The sequence below is a fragment of the Lissotriton helveticus genome, chromosome 4_1, assembly GCF_964261635.1.
Source record: "Lissotriton helveticus chromosome 4_1, aLisHel1.1, whole genome shotgun sequence".
In the NCBI taxonomy this organism is placed as follows: domain Eukaryota; kingdom Metazoa; phylum Chordata; class Amphibia; order Caudata; family Salamandridae; genus Lissotriton; species Lissotriton helveticus.
This window is the reverse complement of record NC_136063.1, coordinates 58,719,100-58,731,514: the sequence shown is the minus strand read 5'-3', so window position 1 is coordinate 58,731,514 and position 12,415 is coordinate 58,719,100.

The following is a 12,415-nucleotide window of genomic DNA, read 5'->3' as shown; positions in this document are numbered from 1 at the left end:
ATTCCCTTGGTACGGTCCACGTGTCGCACGAAAGAGCCTAGTCCTTGGTATGACAACTCTTTAGCGCTTCTGAAAAAAGCTTGTAGACAAGCTGAGAGGGTGTGGCGTAAATCGTTCGATCCCACAATGAAGGCCTCCTATCTTGCTAAAATTAAAATTTACCATAGGGCGTTCTGCAGAACACGAGCAGCATTTTATGCCCAAGAATTTCAGAACAGCGCGAACCCTTCGAAACTTATCTTTAAAGTGTTAAAGGACTTGACGGCTAAGAGGGCAACGATGGCGGAGATTTGCTCTAACGCCCACTGTGAGGATCTGGCCTCTTTCTTTTTGGAGAAAGTTCAAGCCATTTATCGCTCATTTCCAAAGGACTCCTCTGGCCTGGAGCAGGTTAGAGGTAGTCTGGGAGGATGTGAGCCTCTTACCACTTTGCCTCCCTTGTCCATAGAGGCCTTTGACACCTTGAGCCTCAAAATTAAATCAGGATCTCCTACAGACCCGATGAAACCGGCTCAGCTTAGGAATATGTCACCGCTATGCCGTACTCCGGTGCTTTCCTTGATCAACCTGTCTTTATCTTCATGGGTAGTCCCTGTTAGGTGGAAACAGGCTGTAGTTACACCTATCTTGAAGAAGGCTACCCTTGATCCCCTCAAACCTGAGAACTACCGACCTGTCTCGTTGCTTCCTTGGGCAGCGAAAGTTGGCCGAGGCCCATGTTAACGGAATCCTTTCTAACCATCTCACTAGGGCTAACATCCTTGACCCTACTCAGAACGGTTTCCGTGCGGGTCACAGCACGGAGACGGCCCTTCTTTCTATGGTCGAACATCTGCGTTCTGTGCTTGATATGGGTCGGACGGCGGCACTGCTGCTATTAGATCTTAGTGCCGCCTTCGACACTGTCTCGCACAGGATTTTGCTCCAACGCCTAGAAGAAGTGGGGGTCACGGACTCTGCCCTATGCTGGTTTCGTTCCTTTCTTGCCGAACGGTCTTTTAAAGTGGCAATCCCTCCCAGTCAGTCTATTTCCCATCCTTTGGATCTGGGGGTCCCACAAGGCTCCTCGTTGAGTCCCACTCTATTTAATCTGTATGTGAGGCCGCTGGCTGTGGTCGTCAAGCAATGGGGCTTGACGATGGTATCATACGCGGACGATACACAGCTGGCGGTCACGCTGAGTGGGGACTCTGATGTGGAAGCCCCCAGGTTCCTAGACGGACTACGGGCAGTGGCTAACTGGATGAATTCCAACTGTCTCCAGTTAAACGCCAAAAAGACCGAGGTGATGGTGGTCGGCAAGCAGGCGGAGCTATGGGGTGATCGATTGTGGCCTCCTGAATTGGGTGTGCCCCCCTCTCCGGTAGCGGAGATAAAAAACCTAGGGGTTTGGCTTGACCCAAATCTTAGTTTCATCTGCCACACCAAGAAGGTTGCGGCCACCTGTTACGGTATTATCTGAGGGTTGAGACCTATCCTGAAATTTTTCCACGCACCCACCAGGCAACTAGTGGTTCAAGCGTCAGTGTTGTCCCGGCTGGATTATGCCAGTTCGCTGTTGGCAGGGATTAATCAGTCGGAACTCACCCGGCTGCAGCGAGTTCAAAATGCTGCAGCCAGAGTGGTGATAGGTCTGCCACGGCAGTGCTCGGTTTCCAACACGCTGCGTTCTCTTCACTGACTCCCTGTGAGCCAGAGGATCAAATTTAAGGTACTATGTCTTGCCTTTAAGATTTTCAAGGGCTTAGCACCTCAAATATTGGAGAACTTGCTAGTACCATATGTACCCTTGCGAACCCTTAGATCTTTGGGCCAAAACTTGGCAGTTGTTCCGCGCTTCAGGTTGAGTAGAGTCGGTGGCCGCTCCTTTCGGGTGCTAGCGGCAAAATGGTGGAATTCTCTTCCTCCTCATTAACGGGCGCTGGATGACCTCTTGCAGTTCAGACGTGCCATTAAGACTATTTTATTTATTTAGCCTGTAGCTTCTGTATCGTTCTCCTCTCTGCTTTTATTGTGTTGTGTTCTGCGTACCTTGTTAAGCGCCAGGTCGCCCCTTTGCTGGGGCAGCTGTGCGTGGTATAAGTTTGAATAACATAACATAACATATTTCAATATAAAAGAAAAAAATTTGTGTGACCCCCCCACATCCACTGTGCAACCCCCACTCACGACCTGCCCCGCCACCCATGAGCCATGCTGGCCACCACTATACAGGGGTAGAGCAAACCATATACTGAAGATGTGGAATGGGAACGGCGACCGAAGTTGAGACTGGACCAGAAGACTCAGAAGAGCTGGATATACAAAGAACACTTTGAATTGAATTGAGCGAGAAATGATGAACTACGTGAACCAACATGCAAGAGGTAATTACGTTGGGGCGTGTCTGGTGCGCTCCCACCCCCCCTAAGAGTATACAAAGAATCACTTGAGGTAAGTAACCCGGAACCTCAAGGAGTTTGTGGGCAGAGTGGAAACACAGGCGCGTACTCAATGCGAGTCAAGGGGAAGGTTGCGGTTGAAGTTTCAAGAAGAAGGACCCTGAAGAAACCCAGTGGAAGACAGAAGTTTGGAGATTCAACCCACTTGTGGATAGCCCAGGATACCTAAACCTCAGAAGCAGGGTGCATAGGTGCAAAGTGATGTTGGAAACTGTCACAGACCACAATGGAGGACTTCAGAAAAGTTGCCGCTGGCGAAGAAGGTGAAATTGTCCAGTGGAATCCAAAGGTGGATTCTTGAAGAGGACTACTTTCAAGCAGATGGGACAGAATCTATACCAATCAGGAGTGACCAGGAGGCACAGAAGACCAATGACCACTGATGATGCAATATGCAGGAGAGTTGACAGTGCAGCTGTGCTGTGGAACACCAAGAGATGTTCACGAGCTGTCCCACGTCGGAAGTCAAGAACCAGGGGGTCAGTGTCTGGCGGGAGCACCAACAAGTAAGTCTTGGCAGCAGCAACAGATGTGGCAGACAAAAAATGTGCAGCGTTGGGACTAGCCATGTCCAAGGGACTCACCAAGTGCTGGAGAGTCAGTGCAGGCCCTGAGCCAGCTGGAAGCTCACTAAAGCCTAAGAAGACCCTCCAGAGGTCCCAAAGGCACAGAAGTCTCAAGAGGACCTCTAGCAGCTCACCAAGGTGCAGATGTTGTGGTGAGGACAAAGATCTTGACAGGAAGAGATGCTGGAGGCTGGAACTTCTTGTAGCCTGAAGATCTCTGGAGGACAGAGTCAACAAGCCTTGGCAGCGGCAAATTGACACGGTGCACAAGGGGTGCTGTTCCAGCAGTTCTGACGAGGGACACTAGCCTCATGTTTGCTGGGAAGACAGTGCAGGCCTGGAGGAAGTTACAGAACCACCACTTGTGTTGCTGGGCCTTTCAAATTCCATGGGCCGTCAGGAGCAGCAGACCAGTCAGCTTGGTTGCAGTGCCAGGAGATGCAGGGGAGTGTCTTTTTCTCTCCAAGGGACATTCCTTCGGGTGTCTTTGATGCCCACAGGCCTGGAGAAGAATCTGGATGAAGCACATGCACAGATGACGCATAAGACTGGCAGGGCAGCAAGACCAGGAGCAGCAGGAGTCTTTCTTGATGTAGTCTTGGTTCCCAGGTGAAGTCCAAAAAGTTCCAAAGTGTCCAGAGGATAGAAGTAGAAGTGGTTTCGGGTCTGAATCTTGTCCCATGAAAAATCTGAAGAGCTACCCACAGATAAGCTTTAGGTCCCCAAGGGAAAGGGTTGGGTCAATTCAGGGATCCCTCCCAGGGGATGGGCTGGACAGAGGGGAGGATACTCCCATGCCCTCTGTCCAGTTTCACACCAGAGGTTCCAACTGGAGTATGCAAGCAAGGCACCAAATGTGCCCTTCAAAGCAGTCAGGTGGTGCTGGCAAGGGACCCCACCCCAGCCCAATACAATAAGTCCTGTCTGGGAGGTGGTCATATCTCCCTGTGGCAGGAAACCTATTGTTCTACCTTCCCCTGCTCGACTCAGCATAGCAGCAGGAGGGCAGAATTGTGTCTGTGGTCAGTAGCAGCTCTAGCTTGGTGTTAGACCCTAAAAGGCTGGTACCAGGAATGCAAGGGGGCTCACTAGGGGAGGCCCCCAGCGCATGGGATCCTGCATTCAACACTAAAATTGGTGTTGGGGCAGAATTCTAACATGTTTGATACCAAACATGACCGGTTTCGGTGCGGCGAATATGTAGTTAAACATCTTGTAATTGACTTGATGTATCAAGCAGTTTTACCCATTCTGTGTCTATGGGAAAATGTGTTCGTACATCTGGCAATATATGTATTAAATGGCTGCCCGCATTTACAAACCTTGGACAATTGACTCCGGGGGTGTGTAGGGGGTGTCCTGCTCATGCAGGACACCCTCACACTTCTAACCAAGCACCCTGCCTTCAGGATTGAACAGCATGCCTTAGGAGTGACCTATAGGTTTTAAGTGCGGTGACCTCAGACATTAGGACACTTATATCCATTGCAGGAAGTGCTAGCACCAGCTTACTCCGGCTGCAAAGGCAGGCATACTGTAACAATTTGAGTGGTCTCTCCTAGTTGACATAATACATGCTGCAGCCCATCGGGGACCTCTGGTGTACCTATCTCCTGGGTATCCTAGTACCATATACTAGGCACTTAGAAGGGTACACCAGTAGCCAATTAGGAAGGTATCAAAGTACTTACCATAGTCACATTTAGGGACAAAGCACAGTGACTGAGGTCATGATTAGGAGGATCCAAGTCAGACTCGTCAAAAAGCAGTAAAACACCAGAAAAAGTGGGGATAAGCATGAAAGCAGATCCTACTTTCCTACAGCATCCTTGCTGGCATGTGGCGTTTTTCCTCTGCTCGATCTGACATAATATGATTGAGGCAGTTGTCTTTGCTGGAACTAGAGACGGCAAGACTGCGTATTCGACGAATAGGTAGTCTAACAGTACTGTTGATACGCCCTCTGTACAAAGGTTGTCCCTTTCCTCTTGCAAAAAGGAGTTGTCCAGAATGGCAATGTCCCCAATGTCTTGGCAGTATCGGAGTCCGCCCTGATGGTTTTGAAGGCCTCCTCTACATGATTTCCAAAGAGGGCCTCTCAGCATAAGGTAGGTCCAATATCTTTTTTTGAACTACCTGATGGAATGAGTTGGCTTTGAGCCACAATTGTCGCCTACGAACCCGCTGCACCTGTCAAGTGTCTGTACCCTGTGATGGCAACATCTATGTCTGAATCCACAATCTCACTAGATATTTCTCCTTCAATTAAGATCTTTTTAACCTTCTGTTTAGCATCCTCAGGAAGCTGGTTGATGTAAGAGGCAATGTCTGACTATATATGGCAGTCATTCCCCCACTGTTAGCTCCGACATGGCACAAAACGGCTTGCCAATAGAATCTAGGTGCCTGCCATCCTTTTTCAGAGGAGCAGAAAGAGGTACCGAGGATTTTTGGAGCAGCGTTGAGCGACTTGCATGACCACTGAGTCTGGCTTAGGGAGCCCTGTGAGACACACTGGTGCATTATCTGTAGTTTTGAATTTCTTTTCAAGGCATGGAAGTACAGCTGGTATAGAAATTGAGGTCTTCATGATCTTGTTAACGCGGGATTACTGGTTACTAGTTACCTTACCAGATCCCAAACCAAGTCGACTGGATCGTTGGTACCTGTCATTGAGTAAAAGGCAATCTAACAATAGGTCACTTAATTAAGAACTTACACCACTCTAAATGACCACTGACCAGGATTAAGTTTCAAAGATTTAATATAAAACCAAAGATAACTGAAGATACAAACTTCTTAAAATGAGATTCAGAAGGTAAACTGGTATCACTATGAACATAAACTCTTTGAACAATCTGAGTCTACAAAACAGAATAATGAGTACAAGTTCGAAAATCATGAGAGTTGCCAAAATGGATACAAGTTGCAACCGCAAAGTCATTACAGAAAGGAAAATTTAGGTTAGTCTGTCCCTACACTACACTAAGTGACATCCCTACTTAACAAGATCTTTACCCCTCTAGGTGTCAGCCGTGGTGACTTCCTAAGAAGATCACGCACTTCTCTTTGTCTCCTCTCTGATAAGGGGTCTCTCCTGATCAGTCTATCTGCCTACCCATCCGCTTCCTTAGGCTTCCAAAATCATCTGCTCTGCTCTCCTCCCGGGTCGCTTTCCCTAATACAAAATCACATTTCCGATAGGAACGCCCCTTGAGACGCCCCTCACGTGGTACATCTTTGCGCGGTAAACTCCATGATGGTACTCTTCAAGACCCTCGTTAAAGTTGACCTTGGTTCCCAGGCTTCTTCTCCAACGCGCCTGTACCTCCTGAAATTCCTGAAAACTCCTACAGGCCTGCGCCAAGCGCCACTGAACAAGGCCCCTTTCATTCTAACTGATTAGGACCCTCGCACCTGCATACAGGCCATCCTACAGTGGGCCTCAAATTCCAGGCTCCACCATATCTATAGGTCGTAAAGCAAATGCAAAGCTCTGTACTTGGCACCTCTCGACTTCTCCTCTAACGAGCATATGGCAGATCAAAGGGATGACATTATCAGTTCAGGCCTACTTGATTTACATGAAGTAGGTCCCTACACTAAAACATTTAACTTGCATTTAAACAGTATTCTTAACTAACACACATTTCTAAAAGCAACACATCTATAAAGCATATATTTCCATACTAAATTCGATAATTCATTTTGGAAGAACCACGTTAACCCCTTCTCACATTATTTTAGCAGCACGTTTAGATTTGCTGTGAATTGCCCTGAGGCCTACACAATGTAACTGGTTTTCAAAGTTCTGTCCAACTCTGACATGATTCCTTTTAACATGAGAACGTGAGGTTTTCATATTCATTCCAACACTTCTACATTAGTCTCACACTGCTATGATGGTTATTATCCTACTTGAACACTCTATACGTTTCATTACTGAATATAAGACACTCTGGTGCAAAGTATATATTAACTAACTACGTGCTTGTAAATATGGTGCACTTATACATTTTTTTCCAGACTTGTGCTCTCTCAGTCCCCCCTTTGATGACTTTCAGGAGTCATCACCATCAAAACACACCATCACAAAAATGTAGAACCCTTCAAAGTGAAGTCGTTGCAGTACCACCTCTTTTCATTGTCTCTAATGCCTTCAGACTCCTATATTGAGTATCCTGCATCGCTGTCAACTTCCTCTCCTGTTTTCTCATAGATCTCTGCAACCTGTTTGCTCTATACCATTGATACAAACGCACCAATCCCCACAAAGTGATTACACAAATCACAATTATGATGATGGGTTTCAGTATGTACCAGACAATACCCTTTCCTAGGTTGGCAAACCAACCTCCAACTTTACCCATTCCCTGACCTACTTTTTCCCACACATTCACTTTTGCCAGATCCTCAATTTCATAGTGAATTGCAGTGATATTTCGTATGTACTTCTCTAGAGGTTTTGAATTGTCCGGAATGTAAGTGCAGCATTCCTGGACCTTCAAAGCCTTACAGACTCCTCCCTCTTTGGCTAACAGAACGTCTAAAGCAAGTCGGTTCTGAAGAACCATTGCCCTGATCGATTGCATCTCATCCTCCACCAGCATTAATGATCTAGCAGTGCTGGCAGATAACCTATCTACGACTGTAGCCAATCTCCTAATCTTGATATCATTTAATATCAATCCCAAAAAGGGAAATACCACCCCAAATACATCTCCAACCACTTCTTCAGCGGCAAGATCTCTTCTCCCCCTAGCTTGTTTTCCTCTCTTTGATGTCTCTAAAATCTCGGCATGGTATATTTTGGGAAAGACAGTCGCTAAATAGCATGAACCGTACCAATTATCTGGTAACCTCACATAGGCATTTCTTCCACACACAAAATATACATTTGGTATGGCTTGCATTTCTTTCAAAAAGTCCTTGGAGTAATACTCCAACTGGAAAGCATGTTCACAACTAACTTCCCCTACAAACAAATTCTCATAATAAGAGTAACTTCTGTGTATACATAGTTTCCCCCTTTTCTCTTTATCTAAAGCAATTGGACCCTTACTACCCTTCCTCTGATGTTCTCTTTCTTCCTTGGTCCAATCTGTCTCCCATTGTCCTGAAGCTTTCTGAATATTCTGCCTTCTGTATCGAGTATCCACCTGCCCTATAAACTTCTTCTCAATTTCTGATACTTGACAAGTCAGATTATTTCTTCGGGCATGTGATGTGTCTATCGTTCTCCATGGAATAAACCATTTGTGTAATCTGTCTTCACTCTTGTAATAGTCCCACTTATTTAAATGCTTATAATTTGGGACTTCTGGCAATGTCGAGTCGAAATTCGAGAAATAATACTCGAATCCTTCTCGTCCATAGAATATGCTCAACAACAAACTACATGTGATTCCATATGTCAATGGAAGATGATGGTATCTGATACCCTCATCCACAGAAGCTGGTAACTGCATACAAACGTAGCAATTCTTCGCCTCCATGACATCAATGTACTCATAAAGTAATTTGGCATAAGCATTTGACCTGAAATTTCCCTGTGACTCATCTGTGTGTAACCTTTTTATTTCTGCATCTAACAACGCTTTGTCTTTATCATTGATGTTTCCCTTATAATTTACAGTAGTGGTTCTCTGTGTTGACACTCCCTTGACTTCTTTGTCTGCAGTTGCATCCCTCTCGTGTCCCACTATGTATGAGACAGTAACCACTAAAATTATAAGAGAAATCACTACTCCTAAAAGTGTGCCAACGATACATTTTGCACTGCGGTTCGGGTTGCCGGCCTCCATGTTCTCAAACAGTGTAGCTTTGGATGTTCTTCCAGCATTAACTTCTTCTTATTTTCGAACAAAGTCTTTCTTTCACGCAATGTCTCTCTTTTGAACTCTTGGAAGCTGACAATTTTTCTCCGCAAAACAGTTTAAAGTCCTGTAATATATAGACAACCCTAGCCCTTCTCCGTCCTCTAAAAGGAAGACCCTACCAGTTTTCTTCTTCCACTCGGCGCTAGGTTATCTTTGCATCAATTTTTACAAAGTTCTTTTCAAAAGTCTTTTAGCAGTCTGAAGCTATAAATGGCTCAAGGAGTGACACTACGTCTTCATAAATGTCCATCCGAAGAAACATTCCCTCAAGTTCTGGGCAATTCGTGCAACAACATGGAAAGTCAACTGTCTCTAGGATTATTCTCCTTATTTCGCTCTGGACAAGTGGACGGACAAAATGAAGAGTTAATGTCTTTTCAATCTCCACTCCTGGTACTATCAGTTCTACATCCACAGTTACAAAGGGGTCCGTTCTGACCAATATCACTTTCTTCACTTTCCCAGTTCTGCGCCCCTGTGAAGACATTTACAATAAGGTATTAATCCACAACAACGAGCATTCCAAGAACTTCTACTACTCGCTCAAGCATTTCCAAGCGAAGAAGAGTTCCCTCCAATATTGGATATCGTGAACAGCAAACTGGAAACTCAACTGTCTCTAAAATCAATTTTCTTATCCCGCTTAGGAGAGGAGGATAGACGATGTTGAGTGTCAGCAGCCTTTCGGTCTCCGCTCCTGGCAGCAGGAATCTTATTTGCACTGTGATTATCGGGTCAGTTCTGATCAGGTTCACTTCCCTGATCCTCCCGGTTCTGTGTCCCCCGGACATCTGCAACGAGGTAGGTCCAATCGGGAGTAGAGTATCTTCTGCTAGGCACTCGCACCCTCCTTGATCTTCTAAGACCTTCCTCGGCTTGATCCTGGGTACCTTCTTCTGGATCTGAGTCTTCGGATATAGGAGCAAGAGTTTCTTCTTGAGCTGACCTTAAGCTTAGCCTCCTTTTTCTTTCCGGCCAAGTGGCAGCTCCAAGCCTTATTCTCCTATTTCTCGTCCTCTCACTTGGTTCTTGATCGCTCTGATACTGATCTGTGTCTGAATCGTATTCACTGCAGCTCTCTCCTTCAGTTGCGTCCTCAGTCTCACTGCCGTTCTGTCTTCGCTCTTCGTCTGGATCCGATGCGTTCCCAACTTCTTCCGACACCCCCTCAGCTGATCCGATCCCCTCTTGTGACTCTTCTTCCACTTCAGGACTTTCGTCTGGGATTGGAGCTGTTTCTTCTAGAGGTGCTGGAACTCTTCGAGTATGGGATGCATGGATCCAATTTGGCAGCCCCCCGCACTTCACCGCGGTGTTCGTGATCAGGATTACCTGAAAGGGCCCTCGCCAGCGTACATCTAGGCAGTTCTTCCGGACGTGCTTCTTGACCAACACCCAATCCCCTGGGTTCAGATCATGACATAGATTCCTTGATGCTGGAACTTCAGCCGCATGCACCTGAAGAGACACAGAATGGATGGCGTCAGACAGTCCTTTACAATAGTCCAAGATCAGATCATCTGTAATATTCAATAGGGCAGCAGTTGGAACCGTGGGAAGTCTCATGGCCCTCCCCATCAGAATCTCGTGTGGGGAGAGACCTGTCCTCCTGTCAGGTGTGCTGCGCATACTCATGAGCACTAAAGGAAGAGCATCTGGCCAACTCAAAGACGTGGATGCCACTACTTTAGCCAGTCTATTCTTCAAAGTGCCGTTCACTTGTTCCACAATTCCTGAAGCTTCTGGTCGATAACTACAATGCAGTTTCTGATCAATCTTTAGTGTGGAGCACAACATCTTCACTATTTCGCTGTTAAAATGTTTTCCTCTGTCCGATTCCAGAGAGGCAGGCACCCCGAAGCGCGGTATCAACTCCCTGAGCAACAATTTAGCCACTGTGAGTGTATCGCACCTACGTGTCGGGTACGCTTCAACCCATCTGGAAAATACACATACAACCACCAACACATACCTAAAGCGGTTGACTCTTGGCATTTCAATAAAGTCTATTTGCATTCTATTGAAAGGCCCCCCCGACCTCCCAATGTGACTTAGTGTAACTGGTGTCCGTTTGCCTACGTTCAGCTGTTGGCAGGTAACACATCGCTTGCATACTGATTCTGCTGCTATTCTAAATTTTGGGCAATACCAAGTCTGCCTAAAAACTCTCAGCATAGCGTCTCTTCCTAGGTGTACTGGACCATGTATTTCTCTTGCCATAGGATTAGCTAATTCTTCAGGTAACACAGCCCTCCCATCTGCTGAAACCCAAAAATCCATTTCACTTCGCACACAACCTGCTGTTTCCCATGCCTTTTTCTCAGTTTCTGGTGCGTTCTCCTGCATTACCCTTAAATCTTCCCAGGTATCCACGGTCTCTAACATCATGCTCAATTCTGTCTTTTCTTCAGTACCATCAATTTCCACTTTTGAGAAAGAATAATTTTGTTCTGCACAGTAGCGTGCGACCTCATCAGCATACCTGTTGCCTTGTGACACAAAATCTGTATTCTTAGTATGAGCTACACATTTTACTATGGCAATGGCAACTGGACCTTGCAATGCTTCTAACAACAATCGCACAAATTCTCCATTTCGAATGGGCGAACCAGAGGAGGTCATGTAACCTCTCTGAGACCACAACTGCCCGAAATCGTGAACCACACCGAACCCATATTGGCTGTCCGTGTATATGGTGACTCTCTTTCCGTTTCCTGCTATGCAGGCACGAGTTAGGGCAATAATTTCTGCTACCTGTGCGGAATGTACTCCTTCCAGGCAAGCGGCTTCCACAACTCCAGTAATGGTACAAACAGCATAAGCTGCTCTCAACCGACCAGTATCATCCCTTAAACATGAGCCATCAACAAAATAAATCTCATCAGGGTCAGACAATGGCTCATCCACAATATCTGGTCTGGGTTTCGTGCATAGTTCAGTCACATCAAGGCAATCGTGGTCTTCACATCCTTCGCCTTCTATTACAGTAGGTAATGGCATCAAAGTAGCAGGATTCAAGACATAGCATCTCCTAAGAGTCACGTTCTCCGCAGCAAGGATAACTTGCTCGTAGCGCGTGAGCCTACTATTGGTCAGATGCTGCGTCTTCGTCCTGGTCATTAACAATTCAACTGAATGCGGTACATACACCACCAATGGATGTCCCATCACAATACTCTCGCTTCTTTCAATGCTGACACCCGTTGCAGCAACGGATTTGAGACATCCGGGCAACGCTGCGGCTACTGGATCTAATGTAGCCGAAAAATATGCAACTGGTCTACGGGCATTCCCGTGAGTCTGTGCCAAGACTGACAACGCACATCCCTCTCTCTCACAGCAATAGAGTGAAAATGATTTCTCGTAATCGGGCATTCCCAGAGCCGGAGCACGACACAAATCGTCTCTCAGCTGCAAGAACGCCACCAGGCATTCGTCGTCCCATGGTACCGGATCACTCACCTCCTTGTGCGTCAGTTTCTGTAAGGGTTTTGCTTTCAGTGAAAAGTTGACTATCCACTGTCGGCAG